Genomic DNA, 25,341 nt, shown 5'->3' with positions numbered 1-25,341 from the left:
ACCTGCCACAACATACCAATTGACGCTTTTTGACTCCAGAAGAGGGGGCTGGTGGGTGAATTTTCTATTGAGTGGAACCCCCCCCCCACCTCAGCTTTGAACACAATGAAGGCAGAATCTCACAGGAAATTGGGTTATTTTACCTTCAAAATAAAAGCAGTCCCAAGGGAGAAGCCTTTGTTTATTGCATGGGCTTTCATAACTGTTTTTCCTGCACCACCATAATGTAAAGCATGGACAGCGTACCAAAAAAAGTTGTCACAGTCACATATTTCATTAAATATAAACTGAATTTGTAGTACAAAAGCAAAGAGCTGGTAAGAAGTGGCTACAGAATGTGTACATTTTTGTGGTTATGAATACCTAAGAGGCACGTGGTAACTCTACTTCAAAAAATAAAATAAACAAGTAAAATAATAATAAATTAAACAGCATAACACTATTTACTTTATTAGTAAATTTCTTTTTGACTGCATCATTTATCTGCACATCTACTCTTAATATTGTGGTATTAACAGAAAGAAAGAAGACAAACAGTAAAGATAAAAATAATAAATAAATAGAACGTATTCACATCAAATGAGAACTAATTCTTAATTTCAAATTATTTATTAAAACTGTGTTTGTGTAAATCTGATTTATGCTCAGTTACTCCCTTGTGAAATGGGTTTCCCCCAATTATGTTTTATATTTTTTATTTTGAAAGACTTAGCTGGAAGTCATTTTGGTATAACTTCTGTCTTGACAGTAGCGCGAGCCCCGGGCTTCCAAATAAGGAATCCGGCTGTTGCTGCGCGCGGACACACAGACAGACAAGGACGCTCCAGAGCCGCGAGCTGGGGACGGCGGTTTCCGAGATGCGCGCGAGCCCTCTTTGATTTGCCGCTCCGTTAAACCTTCACATACACCTGGAAGACTGTATAACCTGAAGACGGTGAGGATTTTAGATTTGGAGTTCAACTTTTTGAGACAAATCTCACATTTTCTGGAATAACAAACACATCAACTATCTTCAAAAAAAAAAAAGAAACAAAAAAGGATTTTCTCTTCAGAAATTAAAGAGGAGCTTAGGATATTTCATTTTGGAACAATGTAAGAACAGAACAGTCCGTGAACACGCTCGGAATTTTCTGAACCCGTTTTACGCACTGGGAGCACAGTCGGAACTAACGGACATTCAGAAGTACTCACCGAGTTTCCTCTCACCTTCTTCTCCCAGTAACGTTACGTTTATTTTGCACAGTGTGATGCGGAAATTTCCGTTTATTATAACGCTTGCTGTGGACTTATCCTAGGACTATCTACAGGCTTTTGGAGTTGGTGAATGCCCCGTGAACGCATCGAGCTCTGACCGCCGACAGTATGCATCAAAGGGACTGGTAAATTACTCAAGGTAAATTCTTACTTTGTTGTATTGTTTACCTGTTACTGACACACTGCTCACCTTCAGGTGTGCTGTAGTGTGTCCACGCGTCTCGGCACAGCTTGTTGCCTCTGCGTTTTGTTTTGGTGAGATGCTCGTAAGCTTTGCACTCACAGTAATCGGTTTGGGGGCAAATTAGCAAAAGAAAGAAAAAGAAAAAGAAGATAAGTTAGTAGCCTTTACCTTCTGGTGACTTATTCTAGTTGTTGGGGTCCTCTTATAATGTGATGTGTTTTTGGTTAGGTTGGGGAGTAGCGCTGTGTTTTCAAGTCTCACACGCCCAAACGGTTTGTGCTCAGGGAGTCGCACCGGTGGCGGACAGCCGCCGTTTGGGCTGCTCGCTCAGCCCCTGAGGAAGGAAGGGAGGAAGGAAGGAAGGAGGCTCGTTTCTGTGGGGAGACAGGGACGTCTGGCTTTATTTAAATACTGTATAATTTAACGAGTCTTTGGTTGATTTCTATTCATAGCGCCATTTAAGAGATTTTTCTTAAAACGACTAAGCGCAACTCTTTGAATCGGCACCAGTGAAACACACCCACCAGGATTTGTTTCAGTAAATATATACATTCAAACTTTCTCTGTTGGTTCCAAACATCGACTGCTGGAGTTTAAATTTCAGCCAAAACGTTCTTCTTGTTGTTGTTGTTGTTTTCTTTCTTTAGCCGTCGCATGTGATGTGATTTTAGAAGTTCTCATCACAGAATGCCATTTCAAAACAGCGCATAGCTTTGCCGATAAGCAAGGCTGCATTTAAATGTGATATTGTTTTTTAATGGAGTTTGGTATTCGGGTCCCCCCATCCAAGAGAAAGCATTCCGTATGTGGGCAAACATTTTGGATAAGCTAAAGTCTACATGTGAAGGGTGGAGAGCTTTATAGACATAGTTTAAAAAAAGACAAACTTTTAAGTCATTAAATATATTTTTTTTACCACATTCAGTTGATTTATTGGCATATATACCGAACGCATGTAACGACTTGTCTTAAAAGAAATCCTGCATGATTATTCACCTGCTGAAATACACGGAGAAAGTGCTCAAGCCATATCATGTAAGACATGATGATAAGGCGGGGTGATATCATGCCCAGTGATGCTTGTGGGAGAAACCAGAGGCACGTAGCTGATTTCTTTGCAGTGGAGTAGGCAGATGGACGCTTTGAGCCTATTGCTGTGGCGCACTTTCAGTCAGCTTGGTATCGCTCATTCATGGCCAGCAGTCTTATTCGCAGCAAAATGGTTTGTCATTCACTGTCCCCTTCTGGTGCGAGGAGCCTCCCTCATCTTTTTTTTTTTTTTGTACTGCAGAGAGACTCCAAATATGTGGCATGTTGCATATGCATGCGCAAAAATGATGAAGGCTGCTGTTTATGAAAAACTTTAAAAATAGCATTCCCATTGGATTTACCTGCTGTTTAGGGTTTGGGTAAAATAATATACTTCCCTGTACATTTTACTTTGTTTGACATTAAGAAAAAAAATGCCCTGGATGGATCTTAGTCAAACCTCAGAGCTTTGCCAGCAACAGGATCACACTACTGGGGGCGCTGTAAAAACACATATGCCCATCTCTTGGGAAGTCAGGTTAAATTTCCACTAGCTTATGCGCAGCATAATGTTGGCTTTCAGTGCTTAAATGGCAGGAATATACTGTATATTTTCATGGAACAGTGTGTTATCTTAGCAGGTGAGAGAACATGGTCTTAAATGTGTTAAAAAAAATAATAAAGAAGCAAATTGTCAATTGAGCTCTTGACATGGAAAGTGCAGAAGCTTATATGGTCGTTACTGTTTTGTTTGTCATAATATAGGAAGGTTCATACCCACAATGCAGCAAAGTCAACCCGTTGGGAGTGACTGGAAGAGTATACCATATTGGCTGATACAGTACATCTCCAGACTCAAATCAGTTGCTATAAAAACTGCAAAGTCTTAAAAAAGTCTTAAAAGTCCTACTTGAAGTGTGATTCATGAAAGTCTTTTGAGTCAGCAGCTTTTTAAAGCATCCCAACAGTGCATGTTTACTCAGGGGTGCATAAACTTTAGGCATTTAAAGGTCAAATTGTTTAAACGTGTCATTGACACGTTGATGCCTCTAGTTCCTCTGTGTAGTGTTCAGGTTTTGTATTTTTTACTGATCCTTCACTTAGCGGTGTACAACCTCCATCTCCATCAGAGGTTTTGTCTCCAGGCAACAGTTCCTTCCCATCATATTAAAACCCACAGAAATACCTTTAACGTATGTCACTGAGATTGTGACGCCTGTTTGCATTCCCCAAAGTGTGTGTCACAGCTGTTTCAACTTATATTTGACTTTGTTTTAATATTAAAATGTACAAATGTACAAGACCTTACAGGCAGTGGCCCCACTTATACATTATGTGCATCATAAACACATGAAGCTACAAAGATTTTCAACAGATTTTTATGGCACTTTTATTGTAGTTTGTTGCAAATAAAGTGCTTTTATTTTCAGCGCAACTAAAATCCTTGTAAGGCCTGCCATACGATTCTAAGGCGAGTCAAGTGTACAAGACTTGTCTGCTCCTATGACAACACATGCATTTCTGGGGCATGTGCCAGGTTCATGGTTTGAGAACCCACCCCCAGGTACGGATATTAGCAGTCAGCTGCTTTATCCGCAAGAAAAAGAGCAGATAACAGAAACAGACTCAACAGTAGTGCCCTGACAGGCACGGCTGGCTCAGAGTCACAGGGATGAGACAAGCCGGCGACACAACACGGGCCTTTTCAGAGGCATTCATGCATGTTTTTTTAACCTAGATGTCGCCCTTTGTTTCTGCGTCTTACATCCTCCCTATGCCTCGGAAAATACCGCACTTCTCTCCATCTTCTCATCCTCTGATCACTCCCCTCCAAACAAGGCCACAGTGTCCAAGGCTGTGTGCTATCAGAGAACCTCATATCTGAATTTTGTGACATCAGAGAGAGGAAGAGGAGACAGCGAGAGGGAGAAACAGAGGGAGTCATTGAAAGAGGGGAGATGAATAGATGGGTGACGAGAAGACAGTCAGCGGGACGATAGAAGATGGATTAAAGGCCAGATAGAGAGGGACTGTAGACAGAGGGCTGTGTGCCATAGACAGACAGTGCTATTCTGCTGCCTCTGAGCTCCACACATTGCTTTGTGTGCGACACCCACCAAGCTTTGGACTAAATACACAGCAATCAGTCAGCACAGAAAGGCTAGTCACACACACACACACACACACACACACACTCACACTGTGAAAACACTTTAAAGGTGAAACATGCCAATATCCCATGTCCTGAAAGTTCCTAATGGCTTCTCAACAGTGCTGTTTGGAGAATATCTTTGCTTGAAGCGACTTGGAGGTTGACCAGATCCTACAACACCACTGGCTCTTCTAATTAGGGACTAAACAAGGATCTTGGGAAGGGTGCTTAATGAGGCTTGGCCAATGTGTGGAGTGAGACAGGAACTTAGGCTGACAACCATGTAACAGCCACAAAGCTTTACCACAGAGAGCCTCAATGGCTCCATCTATGCTTCAGCCCTCATGCTCAATTCTGAATCGCTGTTTAGTTGTGATTGCTTTAAATGATCATTTCATATCAAGGATGTTATTGGTGTCTGATGCCAATATGAGCCAATGTAGGTGTTCAAACAGACAGGCAACGCATGTGTGACAAAATGTAGCAACCAATTGCAAGGCTAGTCATCTAGCTAGCACACAGAATGTTTTACTTTCAGTGGTAAATTTCAACTAGGAAAGAGTGGGCGGGTTGAATTTATGCTTGGTCTCTTTATAAGAATTATGCATGCACTTTTGCTAGACAGTTCCTGATATGTAGAGCTAGTCGTCACAGAGACACTTGAGAAATAAAACACCTTCCACACAAAATTTTACATATAATGTCAAGGAATGTCACGCAGTTTTGCATAACTTGTGGGCAGGCAGTGATTCACTCCAAGCAGATGAAATTCTAAATTTTACTTCGATTTATTTCTCTCCTAAGTCTCGAATGAAATGACAGCTGTCTTGTGAGAGCTGGACGTGGGGACCAAACTCTATGATCGCTTAATCATTCCTGTTGCAAAGGCATATAAACAAGGTGCTACGTGCTGCCTTTTGTCTAGAGACACAAATGTCCAGAGAGCAGCCAAGCATAAACTGAGTCCTCGCCGCCTGACAAAGATCTTTATAAGCATTAAAATACAAATCTTGTGCAGACTCTACATCAGTCTTAACACAAATCGTAACTGTGAAGATATTTCTAAGCTTTGTGAATATATTAATACGTATTTAATAAATGCATTACAAATAATTTCAACCTTTTTGTCTTGCAAAACCCCAAAAAACAAAAGGCTTTTATTGATCCCCCAGGAAATCCCCTGAAAATATTGATGAGCTATTTCCAAACTCCTCGTAGGTTACTGGCCAACATGTAGAGACCCAGTGACTGAGCTGATAGTGAGAAGAAATCAGTATAGTACATGTACTGCAGATTTAAAAGTGGTGAGTGGTATAATTAAGTCTAGGAAAACATGTTGTTCAGCACTGGTTATTGATTTATCTAAAGCATTATACAATATTGACTATCAAACAAAAAAGGTTTCAGACTACTGAGTTGTCTAAACACACAGCAAATGGTTTGACCACTACATTGCTGATAGATATCACAGCTGTTAAAACTGATTAAGGTCACCCCAACCTCTACATTCTTACGCTCTATTACAGCTGAACAGTAAGACAGTCCTGGCAGGGGGGGTCGTGAAAAAAATTCATGTCAGTTACAGTGATAAGCTTTTGTCACACAGCATAAACAATGAGACAGCAGCTAGTCATTCAGCAGTTATCGGCTTGCACTTCAAAGTACATGCCCACTTTCCACCTTCAAACGTTGCTTGAGGTACGGCTGATAAAAGTGGACGTCCTCCTGAAAACAGGAAAAATATGTATATAATATATACAACTACGGGACGCAGTGGACAGCACTAACTTCAGGGAGAGAATAAGCAGAGAGAATGAAAAAAGACTATGATAGGAGTCAGTGATGCTCATTATCCACCACTGAAACAAGAGGAAGACAGTATGGTCAAATTATCAAACATCTGTTGAAAGAGCAGAACACAAACTTGCAGAGGTTTGATGTCTTCAGTAACTCGCTGCCCCCTCTTCCACGCCTGGTTTGTTTTGTACAGCCCGTACGGAGCACGTCACACTGAAGAGCTGAAATTGGACCAATGTTTTCCTCCAAAGCTGAGGAAAGTGTTGTCAAAAAGTGTAACATAATGTCAGTTATGTGGAAGTGGCTTGGATTTCTAAAAAGTTTAAGATGGTTGGTGGGTGTCTTCTCCATCACCTGAAAATGTTCCATTCCTCTGACCATATCTTTATTTTAATAACATGTTAAGGCAGATAGAACATGTTTGCAAAGTTAAATGTTTGCATTACTCAATATATCATCACATCACAATGTATAATGTTAATATGTTGTATTATGTCATTCTGTTCTGATAAATATTGATCAATATGTAAAAACCTTCCGACTTATAAGACAAAATACCTTCTGCACTGACCAGGTTTTGTTAGTATATACTGTAGGCTTATCATGATACAGAAGACACAATCATGCCCTGCTCAGCTGCGGTTGAACACTGAAGGAGCTCAGGTTCACCAGGTGAGCTGTCCCTGAATCCTGATGAAAGAAAGTAAATGCTGGCATGGGCAGACTTTAAGATCGTAAAGCAAACCAGTTGAGATTGCTTCCTTTTAAACTTCATGTGTACACTCTTGAAACTTGTGTTTCAGATTCCAATACTCCTCCTATTCTCTTCATTGTCTGTCAAAAAAAGAGTTGACACTGGTAGCTAATTTATTACACTGTTATTATTCACTGTGATTTGTATGCCGTGGTTGGATGGTTGGATGGTCATCTCTTTATATGCAGAGATCAATTCACTGCCTGACATTTATTTATAAGGCCATCCTGAGGTTGTGTCCATCTTACTTATTGGGTCTTTATCACGTCTGTCTGTGGGCTGCATTTGGTTTAAGTTCAAAAGACTCTTCTTTTCTCTGATAGAGCTGAGATTTGACCTGAACTGGATAAAAAAAGCATTTAGGTATGCTGTCGTCTGGAATAACTTACAAAAAGACTTTTTTCAAAAGAACAGAGTAACTGAGGATAAATTCTGCTATAGCCCTCCAGCTAAGGGTTAGAACAGGGACTTTGAGTCCCTGAACTCTATTTTACATTTTTTCTGTTTAGAGATTTGTGTCATGCTGTAAATTCTTTTGTTTTCTCCACTCTGTAGTTATGTGATTGTGTTGCTGTCTCACCTGAGGTCTCACCTGCAAACGAGGTTGAAGTCTCAGTGGAATCTTTCCTGGTTTTCGGTTTTCGATTTTACATTTAAGTAGCTTCAGGCAAAGGTGGAACCTTCAGGTGACTTTCAGTATTTCAGGCCAAAAATATGCCAGTCATAAATACTGGAGCCCGTTTGGTAAAAAAGGTAATTCTTTGTGTAGAAAATGATTTCATAGTAGGGTCATTTTAGTAATTTATTAGAACTCAATTCTGCTATATTTTGTGCTCATTTTCACCTCTGATATAATGCATCTGATGACATTTGATGGCATGTAAATAATGTGATGTTACTCCTGATCAAAGGCAAATATATCAGGAAACAAGTTTATGCTTTAGGAGCACATATAACTGTGGAAACTTCATGTAGTAGCAGTTACAGCATGTTAGGATCTGAGCTGCATCACTGTGAGTCAAGGTCTTCAATTAGCAGGATTCTCTTGCCTGCTATTTCTGTCCTCATGTTAGCAAGTGTGTTAGAAGCAGAGGAAACACCTTCACACCTCAGCTCCTCTGGAAGCTTCAAACAACAAACCGACCTAGGTGGGCAGCAGCTGCGGGCGGGGGTGGGCTCAGCTCACCCCAACATGAGCATCTTGTCCACCAATCACAAATGAATATAAACAAACAAACAAATAAATAAATAAAAAATAGCAGTACCATTTCTAACTTCTAATGGGATAGACAGGCCCATCTGCAAAATCGCCTACCGCCAAACTCTACCTTCTCATCCCATCATATGAAATAATAATCTGTGGGACAAAAGACCACAACGTAATTGGCTAGCGTAGCTTAAATCTCACAGAGCTTTACGTCCTGGTCATAACATGGCTCTGTAATTTTGCCACATGTATTTTCAGTTTTCCAATTTTGCCTTATTCGTATTAACAACGTGAATATAAGCTTTACCTTCTATTCCTTTGATCTGAGACTCAAATATACCTTTAACAGCATTTTCACCAGGAAGGGTTGCACTACATTATCAGACTTCTGTTTGCACTGAGATATTGTGAGATGGAGTGGGAATCAGATGATACCAACAAATACCATCTGCTTCAGCTTTATTATCGCACCAGTCAGGAGTTACAGTCGAGGCGGCGTTGGACAGCGTTAGTGCTGTGTCCTAACAACGTATTGAAAAATGTTAACATCATCTAAATTACAGGTCATTTGTTAAATTCAGGCCAGCTTGTTAGTTTTTGTCATAATTATTATTGTTATTTGTTCATTTGTTCCTGAATAGTATTGAATTCATATTCATGTACAGCATAGTCTCAAACTGTCTGTTTTACTTGTTCTTTTTCTCTGCTGATACCCTAAGTAAAGTTTAGTTTGATCTCGCACGAAGAAAGGTGGCTGTGTTCAAAGCCTTCACTGTTAGTGTACACTTGATTTTAATGCTGAATAAAATCTCAAATGAAGCCCAACTTCTCTTCGGAACCCTGTCAGCTTTTTAACGCTGACATTCTGTGTGCTGAGTTGAAGAAATGCCACAGAAATTAGTCACATACGTGTAGGCATGTCCATGGCATTTTCCCCCCCACGCACATACTGTACATAGACACCTTGCTTGAGGAATCACAGATGGTTCACTCTGCTTCCTCCACAGCTTTCTCAGCAGTGTCGTGACCCTTTTTCTGGCTTAAAATTTGAGTTCTTATTAACACATTATGCTGTAATTTCTTTCACTTTTTTTACTTTTGGCACTTCATTAATTAATTCATTAAATAATGATAGCTTCATGCATAGTCTAATAACCATTTTCAGAAGCATTCTTTTTCCTTATAAATCTCTGCTGATCAGTTATATCATGATAACCATTTGTTCCTCAACCTGCACATATGCAGATGCATGCCACCTCTGTTTGATGATCGTACGCTCAAATGCAGCCCTGTCGCTCTTTTTCAGATTATCTCAATAAAACAGACACAGGTATTTTCATAGTGCAGGGTGAAATGATCTTTTCTTTATCCTCCGTGATGAGACTGAGGGAAATCTTTGATCTGGAGTGGCTAGATAATCATCCGTAGCTGAGCCCTGATTTCCATCTCTATTCAACTCTCCCCTGGAAGCTCCATAAGCAGCCATGAGCAGTGGAACTAATCAGGGTTATTACTACTCTCCCCACTGAACGGCACACTTCTCCAGATGTGGGATTGGCTTCACTGCTGCTGTTGTTCTTCATGTTGATGTTGTACTGTACTTGAATTTACATATGTTTGCTGATGCATCAAGCAAATACTAGAATTTTCCTAAACATATACTCTTAGCAAAACAAAACTCTACCTCCATTTTTTTTTTAAATATCACATGTTTGACCAGAGAGATAACCCTCCCTAGAAATTTTAATGCAGAGTTCATTAAATTATTCCATCATGACCATAGGCATTATGTTTTCCAGTTGTTTGTCCATCCCATTTCTTCAAATTTGTCACTAATGTCTAATTAGACTCAAGGATAGACTGCATTCATGCACTAATTATGACAAATTTTCACACAAAATGTATATTATGATAAAAAGTGCTGACATTTTATATCCAGAAGGTAAAAAAACTGATGACCATATTTCACGTTTGGTCACATACTGAATTGGTGAATAACTAATCTTTGGTGTTCACCTCGAAACTGTGTCGTCACAAGCTCATTGGCTTTGCTGTTATCGAGCTTCAGCTGATTTTTCTTTGCAGCATATGACAAAGCTCTCTATCAATCACTACATAATGCAGAAATTTTAGCAAGTGCTATTTCATTGGAGGGCTGGATGTCACAAACATTATATTTTGAATAATCAATTAGTGAAGATAATTAATAATTGGTCTTGCCTTGAATGATCCTTGCTTTCGTATTTGTTACACTTTGATTTTGTGTTTTTGAGTTCAAGTCCTTAAAAGCAAGTCAGATTCAAGTCTCAAATCTATCAAGGCAAGTTTAGGTCAAGACTTGAGTGTCTAAGGATGCTTCAAATTATGCATCAATTTTTTTAGACCATAAATTCAAGTAAAATCTTAAGCTTAAACTTGTCAAATTGTGTTTTGAGTCAAATCACAGATCCATTAAGGCAAGTTCAAATCAAATCTCAAGTCAGAGCAACATTCAAGTTAAGTGCATAGAATGGGTGATAAACAGTGGAAAGAGTGACAGTGATGTCACCCATTGGTTTGAGCACTGATGTTTTGAACTTCAACTTCAAACTTTTTTTGAAGCCAGAAGTAGCCATATTTGGATGAGGCGGTTGAGCTGGGGAGGATACATATTATTATGCCTCTGTCTGGATTGGATCTGACTGATAGCTCAAGGACATGCAGTAGAAGTAAGTTGTCAATTACAAGGTAGCTGCTAAGACTATAAACTAACTGGGAAACAATTGTGTAATAATAATAAGTAGCAAGGGAGTCAGGTCATTTTCTCATAAGCTTTCATATGATCAGACTTTCAAACAAGTAGAGTCTCCCCCCACTGACCACCCATCCATTCATTCATCCATTCTCTATACCGCGTATGCATGCAGGGTCACAGCGGGGTTGGAGCCTATCACAGCTGACTACGAGTGAAAGGTGGGGTACACCCTGGACTGGTCGCCAATCAGTCACAGGGCTGACAAACAAAGACAGACAACCACACATGCACACGCTCACCAGAGCAGCCGGAGAAACCAGACACAGGGAGAACATGCAAACTCTGCACAGAAGAGGCCAGACTTTTCGCTGTGAGGCGCTAGTGCTAGCCACCGCACACCTCAAGCGATATTTTTCCATACTGTAATCCTTACTGAGGTCTCAAGTCTACAGCTTTGATGCAGACTAAAGAAAATCCCATATGGTTGTGCTGGTGAAACCATAAATAGATGTCATGTGTTGTAGATGGGTGATCCACAGCTGAAGACGATGGAAGGGTGATAATGATTGTGATGCTGAGACGTATAGATCAGTAGTGCTGATCTACTGTAATATCGAGTGCGGGCCACTTTTATTGTCCTTTTCTTGCAGTCAGACACTCCAAAAACAGCTGTTTGTGGGGACTTGGCTGTCACACAGCTTGAGATTTCTCCTAACAGAGGTCCATATATATCCAGAACGCATCTGGTGGCAATTTGTCTTCTGTTAGATAAACGTCTTCGTAAACTTTTTGTCTCCAAGAAAAAGGACATGTGGGTCTGAAGTGCTGACTGTCCAATCTGCTGTTGTCAGCTGTGTTGTACAGCAGCTCTGCTGAAGTGAAGCATTTATTTGTGACCCTCCCATGTTCCACCTCATTACATTAGCAGTGTTGTTTTTCTCCACTTATAGGACATTGCAGCTGCATATTGAGCTCGGCATATTTTGTCTACTTGAGCACTTGTTGATTTGCTCTTATGCTCTGTCATGTGGAGCTAATGGTGGACAAAGAAAGACATTAAAAGCAAAACAAGCAAGTGCAATTTGAGAGATCTACATTTTTCCTTTCTTCTAACAACAAATACCTGGGCACTCTTATTTTTCCCACTAGCTTTCATGTTCCACTTTTTCCTAATTTCTTTTCCTCCACATCATATTCTGCTATTAAGTTTATTCCCTCAAATATCTCATCTTCTCTCCTTTTACCTCCTCCCTTCTCCTGTCTTCTTAAATCGTTGACCTCTTTTGTCTCACTCTCTTTTCTTCCATTGTGGCTCCTACCTGTTGTCCTCTCAGATCTATCCTACTTGATCCAGCGCTCACTCTCTTTCATCATCTACGCCCTCAGTCTCTCATGTTATCGCTTCTCAAATTTGATCTTCTGTGCTCTTTTCTTCTTAGCTCCAATGTTTTAAGTCCACTTTCCCGTCCTTTCCTGCCCTTCACCCTCTCCTCTCCTCTCCTCTCCTGATGGATGGTGTTGGTCAGTGTTCAGCCTCTGACAGTGATAGGCTGTGTCACTGTTCAGAGTCTGTGGAGCCCAGTGATATCTCTTTACCCCTCCCCAGCTTTATCGACAGTCTTCTCAGGTCATTGACTCAAGTCTTCAGGAGAAGTGGGAGGTTTTTTTTTTTTTTGTTTTTTTTTTCCTTCCGTCCTGAAGCAAGCGGATACTTGATACTGATGGAGGGCACAGCCAGCAGTTAAGGAGTTTGACTCTTTTAAAAGCTGCTTGTTGCAACACTATTTTCCATATTCACAGAATATTTTAAATTTCCTTACTGCAATCCAATACTTAAATTCACATAAGTTAAGTTCTGTTTATCTGTATCTAACACGTTGAAATAACGACTGTTGTGGCTAATTCTGGTAAAGCTTATTTCTCACAACCTATTTGATCTAAATAGTGAAAAAATCAATTCATTTTTAGTCTTAAATTATTAATGGCAGAGTCAGTTTGGCAGAGGATATCACTCTTGAAACCACTTGACAACCACCAGTTTCATGTTTTTCAAGTAACTCGGGAATTAATAAAATACAGCTGCATCCAATTTGAGCTTCTGCAAGCTTATCATTTTAACTGGTCAACGTGACTGGCAACTTGACAATGTGCACTGCTCCTGGCAACAAATCTATGCATCTTGCCAGCCTCGCTGTGTGAAATCAATAGTTACCCACACCATTACAACCAAATACCTTTTCATGTTCTGAAATACTATGCTGTGCATTGTCCTGTTCACCCCCCCCCCCCCCAACACCAGCAGGGTGAACAGGACAATGCACAGTCGAGTTCAATAGGAAAGAATCTGATTTTGACCAGCTTTATTTTAGCCAATACCCATCAATTCATATGTTGGCCAAGTTGCTGATTCTGATCATTGAAATATATTAAGAAGGATGACGGATGGAAGATGACAACTTCTCCACTTCCTCCCCCATACAGCTGTAAAGCCAGAATACCCCAGCTACGAGGACAGATATTCACTTACTATTTATACAAAATCATATACAGATTTATTTACCAATGTGGTTTGTTGGAGGATGATGTGGAATTGGTGAAATAGTCACAACCTCTCTACATTTTATATTTTTCTAAACATATTGCAGTAATTCATGCAAACGAAAATATGTTAATAATCGTAAAAGTAGCCAAATACTTACCGCCTGTAATGGAGCCAAAAGGTCAGACTGACTTTGCCTCAGCATGTTACCTGTAGGTGGGGTGAGGCCAGATGTTTTCACGTTGGCCAGCCTGCAGGGTATATGGGGTGACGCTGACAAATGATTACTCCTGAAAATATAATTGATATCACAGATCTAAAATTAAATTTGTTTTGATGGAGATATATGGGATTTGATTTTTATTTATTTATTCATTTATTCCACTTGGAAGGAGCAGCACTGTAACAATAACACTGACATATTACTATTTAGTTCATATTGGAAACAAATTGTTTGGTTCCAGTCAGGCTGTGAACAGTAGGTTTGTTTGAGACTTGTTTCTTAAAGCAGCTACTTACTGCTGCTGGAAAAAAGGTCGATGGGAGCAAACCAGTAAACCAAAACAACAAACTCTAAGGGGCTAAAAAGCACTGTAGAGCTGAAGGGAGGAACAGCTCAGAATTTGTGGGTTTTTCATCATGAAAATTCCCACGTAAGTTATGCACTGCATCACTTATCACAGTTTTTTGGTTTCCATTAGCACATATTATAATTTGCCTTGTGTGCAGGCCCACTGATTGGCTTGTCACTCTCTTTCAATAGCCATTTGGCAGCCGTGGCAGGATGAATCTGCATTTTACATTTACAGGTGAAAAGTGCTAATGGATCTAACGAAAGAAGCCCTTTTTTTAGACTGTGAAGGTTTAGAAGGCTATGTTGACACAGTGTCAGCAGGCTGATAACCTCCGCTAACATCAGATCGGGTAGCTTTCCAGGCGGCAGAGAAACAGAAGTCGCTGTCTTTCTGTACAGTAGAATACCAGGCTGCCAAACAGGAACCTGCTTGATCCAGAACCATTGATTTGTTTTGGCTCTGGGTCAAAGTGAGAGCAGTATACAAGAAATGACAACAGGCAAATACCAAATCAAGTGGCTCGTGAACCACCTCCCCCTCCCTGGTGTCTGATGAAGAAGCTAAACGTGTTGGAAGTGATTCTTGTTGCTGGCTGTTGATTCACGCTCTCCACCATCTGCCCTCTCTGGAACCTCTAAAGCATTATCTCTGCTGGAAGAACACACAAGATTTTTTTTTGTTTTGTTTTCATTGTCTGCTCAGTCGCTGCTCATGCTAACAACCCAAGTCTTCTAGCTCGAACAAAGAAATGGGAAACACGACATGCTTCACTTGCTGTGAACCCAATGGATTTTCTGAATAAAGTCCTCACAAGCTCTGTTCTCAGAACAACAACTGTTCAAACTTTTATCAGCTAGCTACTCTTTTATTTCCATCTATATGAGAGCAGCAAAACAGACATTAATTTAAATGAAAATGCCACAGTCCATTACTTTAATGTGGGGTTACACAGTGGAAGTACAATGTGGATGGGAATGTCTGCTTTGTGAGAACGGAGAACTGAAAGTTTGGGCGAGGCAATCGAAACACAGTTTACCACAGAGACTAAATGTGCTGTGAGTTAAGGAGAGGTGGGGTTGGGCAGGTATCTACCATAGGCTCAGTGTGCGGTGATGAAGCGAGCCTGTCAATGTGTGTAATCAGCCATGTACACTGTGGCCAGCCACCAGGGACACACATACTCATTCTGTCTCTCAAAGTAACACAGCACACACCCCACAAAACACTTAAGATATTCAGCCATGTGTATCCTGCTTTATGAATGTTGTACATTAATTAGCATCAAAGAAAACACAATGAGACTACGACGTAACTAGAGATTTTAAAATGCAACAGTCTAAGCCCTGCCTTCTCCCCAGCCCTCCCAGCTTATCCATACTTGTACACTGAAAACTTGCTTTGAAGGTTTCTCTCAACTGTCAGGAAAAAAAAGACTGGTGTCACTTTGCAATGAGACTTCCCTTATTAAAAAAAATCATGAATGGTTTATGATTAATTTATTTATTAGGTTGTTAACTTTATAAATCACTATTTAATAAACACTTTTTACCTCATTAATAAGCTGTCATAACACATGATAAAAAGGGCAACAGTGACCAACAGTTACCCTTACTGTGAATTCTTAGATCTCATTGGTTACTTGGCTTACTCGTCTTCTTCAGCAGCCACCATTTATAACTGTCAGCTTCGTCACATACACTATATAGATAAAGGTGTTGGACGACCATTACGCCAACAGGGACTTAATTGACTTCGCATTCTGAATACAAAGACCACACTGCAGCTTTAACAGCTTCCATTCTTCTGGGAATGCTTGCCACATGATTTTGGTGTGTTTCTGTGGGAATTTTTGCATATTCTTCCAGTAGAGCATTTGTGATGTCAGGCACTGATGTTGGATGAAAAGCCCTGGCTCACAATCTCTTCTCCAGTTCATCCCAAAGGTGTTGGATGGGCTTGAGGTCGGGGTTTTGTGCGGGCCAGTCAAGTTCTTCCACACCAAATTCACCCAACTCACCCTTTATGGACCTTATTTTGTGCACTGGGACACAGTCATGCTGGAATAGAAAAGGTCCTGTGGCCACAAAGGAGGAAGCATAGCATAACATTGTCCAAAATGTCTTGGTATGCTGAAGCATTAGGATTTCCCTTCACTGGAAGTAAGGGTCCTAGCTCAGCCCTTTAAAAACAGCCCCATCCCAATATTTTTGTCAAGAGAGTGTATTTGCTAACAAGTTACTGCCGTTTAACTACCATCAGCATATCTTCATAGCTTCATTTGGCAAATCAAATTAACATATCAAATCGCCAGATTCATACACCTAGGTTTTGTCAATATTGTTTACCTCATCTGTTTTACTCTTGCTTGCTACAAATGCGAGTTGTTGCGTGACGACGCAGAGTTTGGAGTTTACAGAGAGAAACTGTGAGCAAGAATTTATTTCCAATGTCATGGCTGAAAATTTTGCTGATTTTGACATGTCAAGCCAAGAAAACAACTGCAACAACACTAAGACCTCTCCTCGAGCAAGACTTGTATTTCTGGTTAGATAAAAAGGATTTTTGCTCTTGCTCTCTCTGTAAGGATCCTTTCTGCAATCTTGTCAGACACTAAGAATAACGACCTCAGCCTGTGAGTGGCAAAAGAGCACTTTTAGTGGACATAACTTTGATGGTTGGAGTTGCCCAGATGTATTACATTGCAGTCATTGCAGCCTTGTTGGGGCTGCCAGTTGAGGAGCTCTACTGGTTCATTTCCAAAACCTTTGGTAGGTATGAATTATTTGCACACCAAGATATGTAAATATGGAGCCCAAGTTTAAAAGAATAGCAGAATTTTCCTATCATGAGTAATCTGTGGAATAAGTGTTTACACCCTAACTAAAACCTAATTATAAACTTTTTATAAATCCTGTATAGGGGTCGTCTTATTATCGAGTGGTACCAAAAGGTCTGGCCAAAGAGAAGTCACATGCCTCATCAACACGTTGTGTCTCAAAATACTGAAGAGCATGTGACCTCAGTGTTGGTAGTAGTAGTTTCGGCTTCGTATGTGGGTGCTAAAACATTAGTCGATCTGTTGATTGATAAAAAAATTAAATAAGTGATATAACAGTTAATTATTAATCATAGTTAATGGTGAGATGCATTTTTTTTAACACTCTTGAGGGCATTCACAAGCTACCTTATAAGTGAATTGCTGAAGTTGTGGTAGTTCTGTTTTCTAACTTCACATAACAGTGCAGTGTTTCCCGCACAAAGACTTCGGGCTGCCCTATTATATTAACTGCTGCCAAAGTATATTTGGCAAACCATTTCAGCAGGCTTATTTGTTTTATTTATTTATTTATCTATTTTTTTGATCAGTCTGAGAGAATGATGCTCTAGCAGTTTGACCTCACTCTACCCCTGCAGTCTGCTGATGATCACACATACACTACAGAGACACACATATACAGAGAGAGAGAGAGAGAGAGAGGGATAAATGCCCTGATTGTGGTGCGACCTCTCCTGTTTAATGTAAATATAAACTGTTGCAAAGTATAATAGACACAGCAAGTTACATCAAAAGTCAATTATACAACAGTAACAAGAAATCTCTGAATGCATCCAAGTTCTTACGCTGACATGTAGCAGTATAATGATGTGAGGGAGAACAAGAACAATTCTCATCTTATTTCCACCTTACGGATGACTGTCTTGCCTTCTGTATCGCTCTTAGTAATTTGAGTTGTAAAAACCGTGTGCATTGCCCCATATAGAAAAATGCATATATGCTTTTGGACAGGTCTAGTGGAATACATCAGTGGCTTATGAGCGCATGAGGTGAACAGAAATGCTAGCACGGGGTGTCAGTTGTTTATGTATATGTGGCCAGTGGTTCCATATGGAGAGGGGGATATCATAAATCCATTACTCAGGGGGGTAGGGAGAGGCTGTGTGGGCTCATGGCCCCTTCCCTCAGGGAATGACTGCAGAGGAACCACAGTAATAGTAGCTGGCATTGGGTAATTGTGCCCTGAAGGCATGTCATGTTTTTTCACTTCTGCACTGAAGAATCACACCAACACCCCAAAGGCGTTTAAAATGAGTGTGGCATAGACAGCAAATGCATGGAGATAGAAAGAGAGAGATGAAAAAGAGATGACAAATATAGTACAGAAAGAGATACCAAGAATATTTTGTCATGTCAGGTTCACAGTGAAACTTAGCTGCCGAGTGAGAAGAAGCATTCATTTCAGCCTCCTAGTGGTAATTACAAGTAAGACGTGGGGATTTTTAAACTCTGCTGTCTGCCTTCTAACATTCTGAGCTGTGGAAATGGAGTCAGACGGTGCAGTTTTTCCTGAGGATGGGGTAACTGTCCCCAACACTTTTCACGGCCAAGATTTTAACCCCACGAACTTTTACAGTTTGGCACTTCCAGTTTGATTGCTAAAAGCTCTGTGATCTTACTGTGCAGTCAGACCATATGTTCTGCGATCCATCAGCTGCCTCCCCACCCCAGCCCCTACGTATACACCCCTCTGTGTGTGCACCAGGTACTTCATCAAGTGTATTGAGATCTCATATATCCTATAATTTCTACAGTCAGTCTAATTTCTACATACTGCACTGATTCTGGCAGTCCAAGAAAGTGAACAGTTTATTTGAGATAAATTATCAATTTTGCCGTATATTTGCCACTTTGTGTCTCTCAATCTGAAGAATGAAAACAAAAAATCTCATCAGATGAAGAACAGATTGTGGGATCAGTTGTCTTTGCTGCTGATGAAAGACCGCTATTGCAGATGAAAATCTATTTGCTGAGACTCAGGCAGAAATGTTCACAGATGAGGTAAAGTTTTAAAGTTTTAATCACGTGATGCTTAGTCACCTTCACCGACTTACTTCATCATAATGAAACACACTTGGTTGGAACATTGTTGAAAAAAAATGTAAGGACATTCAACAAAATATATAACCAAGGTCTAGTCATTTTTGGACCTTTTTACTGTGGAAATGTCACATTATGTCTTTATCTACACTACATCTCCACACAGTTTGCAGATTGCCGTAGCTTTTGTTCATTTTAGTTAATCGGACTTGTTATTCATCGTAGCAAAAAAGATGAGAATACATTCACGCTCGCTCTCTCTCTCACACACATACACACACACACACACACACACGCACACACAGATCAAATCCATCCAAGTCATTTATTCTTTTGTACGTATGCCAGCCATTCGCAATCTTGAGTCCACAGGTACCAGCCATAAATTTCCTCCCATTGATTTGTAGTATATATGGATTCCCCCCCACCCCCCCGCCCTAAAGCCTGAGACTAAAATAAGCTTTGTTTGGCAGCTCATGCACTTGTAAATCTCTCTGTGACATTTTGATAGCGGGTGACACACTGGTGGGAGAGCAAATATCATTAGAATGGGACAGTATTAAAATCTGTCACTCAAAGAATCTATTATTGACAGAGCCAGTGTTAGATACTCGGAGCCGGTGCTGATAGGAAGCTCTGACAGAGGAGACAGGAGACGGAAAGGAGGGGGAGATGAAGTTTTAGGTAAAGTGGGGGAGGGGCTTGGGGGGGACAGGCCTGTCTGTCAGGACGTCCCTGGTAAACAGAGTGGTAAATATTTCAGCCGTCACGGCCGAGTGTAGGCAGCTGGTCCCCTTTGCATGGCAATGAGAGGAAAGGAGGAGAGCCCATCTCAAAGGAGCCCTTCAACCCTGGGAAACCTCCTCTCTCTCTGTCTCACACACACACACACACACACACACACACACACACCAGCTGAGTGATGACCACAGGACAGTGCAGGTCTGTACTGCCTCACTGGCTTCTGTCTTTATTCCCAGAGTCAGACTTCACTGCTGCTCCAACGATGGGAATTTTCCCGACTCAGTTTCAGTTCTGTTGTTATTACTGAGTCTAAAATACACAAATACCATTGGTTGATTCCAGCACGCTAAACTTCATGCAAAGGAGGAGAACTTTGTAGTAGTGTTGTTTCATTCAAAATGCCTGTATCACAAATGAGCTTTCGATTCTGTGCTCTTCTGTTTGCAAAGAGCTTGAGTTTATCATTGTTTCTGAACCTGTCTGTTTCAGAATGTGGTTTTGAGAATTATCTGAGTGATTAGGCTGAGGACAGCATAAGCTGGTTTCTACACAGTATGGAAAAGTATGGAATTTGATTTTTAGCAATTCATGGGAAAATATTTGTGTTACCAGAAGGTTTTTTTTTGTTTGTTTTTTTTTCCTCATGCCGCTTGGGGAAGGCAGCAGTGTTTTACCATTTTACCAGTGTGAGAGAGAGAGCGCCGACCAGAGCGTGCTCGATGTTGTCGAAAGCAATGCATGAAGTATGGCGTGTGACTGAACACACTCCTACACAGAGCTGCTTCTACAGCTGTACATCACAACCTGCAAAACAGCTCTGCTCCAAAGGTGTTATGACTATACCAAATCCAGACATCCAAGACCAAATTAGTCTGAAAGGAAAATGCAGCAATATATTTGAACTGCACGTACACGTGGCATCACAAATAACCAGATATTAAGCTTGTCAGAACATATCAGTTATGCAGTGATGTAGTGATGAGAAAAGTAAACAGACTACATTTTGCATAGAAGGTAAACCATATTTTTAGGGTGATGCTGTGAAACTCTTTTTCAACATTTGTTTTTTTATTCTTATTCATAAGGGACAACAATAATGCATGTTAAGTGAAAACAATATGAGTATATGTAGTACTGGTTAGTTTACCTCCGTTTTTTGGCGTGTGTGGACTGAACAGCTACAGTTCGTCAGTGCAAGTTCTGGAGGAACTGGCTTGATATAAAGCCTGACTGCCGGAAGATTCCACATGGGAAAACATGTAAAATTGTTCAACATCTCAAACAAAGGTGGCGCTGTGGTGCAGTGGTTAGCCCACTCCCCTCACAGCAAGCAGGTTCTGGGTTCAAATCCCGGTCTGGGCCCTTCTGTGTGGAGTTTGCATGTTCTCCCTGTGCCTGCGTGGGTTTTCTCCGTGTACTCCGGCTTCCTCCCACAATACCAAAGACATTAGGTTAATTGGCTACTCTACATTGCCCCTAGGTGTGAGTGTGTGGTTGTCTGTCTTTGTGTGTCAGCCCTGGTATTGACTGGTGACCAGTCCAGGGTGAACCCCGCCTCTCACCTGTAGTCAGCTAGGATAGGCTCCGACCCTCCCCATCACCCTGCATGGATAAGCAGCATAGAAAATGGGTGGATCTCCAGCAATGGGCAGAGGGTTAAGGGTAAGTGTTGGAAAATTAAAACCATCAATTCATACAGTCAAAAATCTTTCAAGATATCTGGCAGTTTGAGTCAAAAAAAGTATGGAATTTTGAAATGGAAAACATTTAGGAACCCTAAATGTAAACTGTCAGATAAAGGTGTAAGGCTCTTAATGCATATACAACAAAGATTTATTGGCACTGTTAACTGATTCATCATCATTATATTTGACAAATTATGTGCAAAACAGATTCAGTAAGAGAGAAACTACATGACAAAGACAACACAATATTTCACAAATCTGATCCATAAATCTCAGGCTGAGTTCAGTTCAGTTATAGAGCAGGCTTGCTCTCTGTTCTTAATATCTTTTGTTCTGTTATTCTCTGATCTCACATTTTAGATCACAGCTGTTGCTATTTTCATGAGAGTCTTTTAGATAAGTTCCGACATATTACTTCAATTCAAATGTTTAGTTTTTTTGTTTCTTTTTTTTATGCCAGTGAGTGGTTGATTTCCTGTGGAATAGTAAAGCAGAACAAATTAAGGAGTAAAAACTAACACGGCTTAGCTGTTATGAGCGTCTTTGCAAACAGTGTGATGAATCAAATGGCCAATAAAAGCTCAGTGACGCATTTAAATGATTAAAATTACTGTTCACATGCGCATAAGCAAAATCCCTTACACTCATCGTACGCTGCTTTTTAAGTCACCTGCTGATCACATTGCTTCATCTCTCTTTCCTCATCAATTAGAATATCTTTTGGTTTTGTTCCTTTGGTTTGGTGCTCCCCTGGTACAGGAGCCTGGTTTCAGCAGGCTTTGTCAGTACACTACAAGTCTCAGCACCACATCACTGATGATCAATGGAGCTCTTTTCTAAAGCCCCACTACACAGACTCCCTGTTTGTTTGGTTTTCTTTGCTTGGTCTTACAGTAATAGCCTGGATTCAGAGTCCTTATCACTGTGTTCGAGGAGAACAGGTTAATGTTTGTCCTCTGTGACTCGCAGACACACAAACACCACACACACATACACATAGATTCTTCACTGTAGATCATGAAGCAGATGTGCTCACAAAGGAAGTAGTGAAGTGCGTGTGTCTGCATGTGTGTGTGTGTCTACCAGCAAAGTATACAACTTTAATGTCCCCAAATGTCTTCGCATGTGTTATCTGATCAGTTTACTAAAATTAATGAAATAATAGCCATGAAAGTGGCATTGTGGCAGCGTTTACCTTGGCGTTAAAATTCACTTTCTCCTCCAAATTTGTCCTTTGTAATTTATGATGTTTATTGCATGTATGTTTCTCTCTCTCTCTCTCTCTTTCATCCTCTCTGTCCTGTCTACCTCTTCTTTCCCCCCTTCACCCAGCCGACTATCAGCAGGATGGTTCTCCCTTGTGAGTCGGGTCCTGCTCAAGGTTTCTTCCTGTTAAAAGGGAGTTTTTCCTTGCCACTGTCTGCTTGCTCAGGGGTTCAGGCTCTGGGTCTCTGTAAAGCACCTAGAGACAATTTTGATTGTATAAGGTGCTATATAAATAAATTGAAATTGAAATATGTGACTTAATGTAGACATGTGGGACTGCATAACTGAATGGACTCGACAGGAATGCTCCATAGGACTCATCACGTTCCCCTGTCTCAACGATCAAGTCAAAAGTTGTTTTAAGTGTTGGGAGTCTACTAAGAAAAATGTGTTTGTGTGCGTGTGTCTGAATGCAGTCATAGAACCCGATTCCCAGGCCTTTAACAACCTGTGAGTGACAGGCTTCCTCCAGTGTCTTACAGTAATTCATCCCCAGCTCAAAATAGATGAAGAGCATTTGGAAATCCCAGGAACACAACCTGTGAAATCTGATTTGAGTGCCTGAAATAGTCTGAGGAGGAAGTTACCCGGGGTGTCTGCTCGCTCAACACAGTTTTGTTCTCACAAGCCCTTTCATACAGTTATGAGCGTTTTGACGCTTAAATGGTGTGAAGGCACATTTTGAATTTCACAGTCTCACACACACACACAGTCTGCAGAATCTGCTATTACTTTTTCTCTCAGTCTCACTGACTTGTTCTTCTGCTCTCCATTACAGAGAAGGAAATGGGTGGTTTTAAAGGAACATACTGATACACATGCTTTTTGAATGATACTGTGGGCAAAATGTATTTTAGTAAATAATGTGAGAAAGACTTAGTGTTTGGAAAATAAACTGAATAGAATTCTGCTCTAACCCCTTAAAACACTTTCCAAAAACAAGCAAACAAATACACACATACAGTACAATGTATCTATCAAAATGAAATATTCTTCATTCCTGCTGGTGGTCACAGAACAGACTAAAGTCCAGCACAAAAAACTGTTCTACTCTTGCAATTTGGATTTTTATTGACCATCAGACTGAACTGGTTTGGGACCCCAGAAGTTATTTAGTGTCAGTGTAGTCACCTCACACCACCCTGCCTTGGCTGCTCCTGTCAGCTTTCTTCCTAACTGTTAGTTAGTTGATTTTTATGAAATAAGTTTTGCCAGGTGTCAGAGATGAGACAAGTTCCAAGCAAGGGCTAGTTGCAACCCAGCCAGGTCTCCAGCCAGAAAGATAATGCGATAATGCCAGTGTTTTTCTTCCTACAATATTTACGCAGGGAAATTTGGGCATGGTTAAGGTTAGATTGTGATTAATGTAATTAAACTGTGGTTAAGTTTAGGGGAAAGACCATGATTGTGGTTTAATAAGCACAGAGTGGTAATTCCTGGGCACACAAATGAAGAATCAGCTTCTCCAGAAAGTGATGGTGTTGTCTGGATGGTGCACAGTGGCAGGAGAGGCACCACAAATCTGCAGCCAGCGGTGCAGGATGTGGGTGTTTTTAACTATGACGTAATAATAAGTTAATTTGTGCATATGGTATTTCCCATTTTATTTTGAAAGTCTCTTGCCCTATCAGTTCCTGTTCTTGTGTATTTCCTGCCTCCTTTATTATCCACACATATCATTTCAACTGTTTTAGTCTTTCAAAAGCATTCAAAATCCTCCTAAGGTTTTTTTTTTTTTTTTCCTGAGGTTTTCATCTTGAATCTGTTTGCCCTGTTTGGGTTGACCTCTTGTCTATGACTGTCCATTTCTTCAATCAAGACTTAACCTCATGTTCCATGTGTGTCTCTGTGTTGATTATTATCATGCAATAATCAAAACTGTTAAATGGGTACATCATCTCTTAAAATAGGGGGGGGGGGGGGGTTGCTTTGTAGCACGTTTCAAGAATAAAACATGAAAAGCTAAATTAAAAAAAAAAAAGTTGGAAAGGAGGTCATGATGCACAGGATTAATGAGCTCTGGCAATCTGACGTGTCCCACTTCTAAATCACAGAAAACCAACTTATAAGGGAAGCTCCAAAACGAAAGGTTATTCTGGAGCCGCCTGGTGTCATTTACATGATTTGGTGAAGTTAAACACATGACCACTTGTGTGTAATGGCAATACACTCTGATGCGGCATTATCCAATCAGGTTCATCAAAAATGTTATTAAAAAATACCAGCGTTGCCTTCAGATGCCTGCAGGGATTTAATTAACTGAGGAAAAAAAATCTTTTCCAGTAAAAAGCAGCCCTGAACAACAGATCCAGTAAGAATCACTCATTTATAGATCAATGCAGATTGATTTACTCGAATTCCTGCTTCAGCCACATTAAAGTCATTTATTTGAAATGTGTCTACAGACTTGGATGTTTAATAGATATTATTAAATTAGTGTATATTATAGAGTGGGAACAGACAACTTTCCCTTCCTTGTGTTTCCAAGTGGTGTTATTGTTAGTGCTGCGAACATCCAGATCATTTTCTGCTTTCATCAGAATGG

The 25,341-nt window shown here is 40.4% G+C and overlaps 1 protein-coding gene across 6 annotated transcripts in view; it reads left to right on the top strand.

The window, feature by feature from the left end:
- The first annotated feature begins 776 nt into the window (after positions 1-776).
- adgrb1a (adhesion G protein-coupled receptor B1a) overlaps positions 777-25,341 on the top strand; it is a 138,256-nt gene continuing 113,691 nt past the window's right edge. For 3 of the 6 annotated variants that reach the window (XM_046399502.1, XM_046399500.1, XM_046399504.1), the window contains exon 1: positions 784-1,393. The gene's annotated coding sequence lies outside the window, so the exon portion shown is untranslated. Of the gene's footprint in view, positions 1,394-25,341 lie in introns of all 6 variants that reach the window. The other 3 variants (XM_046399505.1, XM_046399503.1, XM_046399501.1) reach the window with 2 other exon arrangements.

Source organism: Scatophagus argus, chromosome 9 (assembly GCF_020382885.2).
Source record: "Scatophagus argus isolate fScaArg1 chromosome 9, fScaArg1.pri, whole genome shotgun sequence".
Classification (NCBI taxonomy): Eukaryota; Metazoa; Chordata; class Actinopteri; family Scatophagidae; genus Scatophagus; species Scatophagus argus.
The sequence above is the reverse complement of the archived record's forward strand: the minus strand, read 5'-3'. Positions and strand labels throughout refer to the sequence as shown.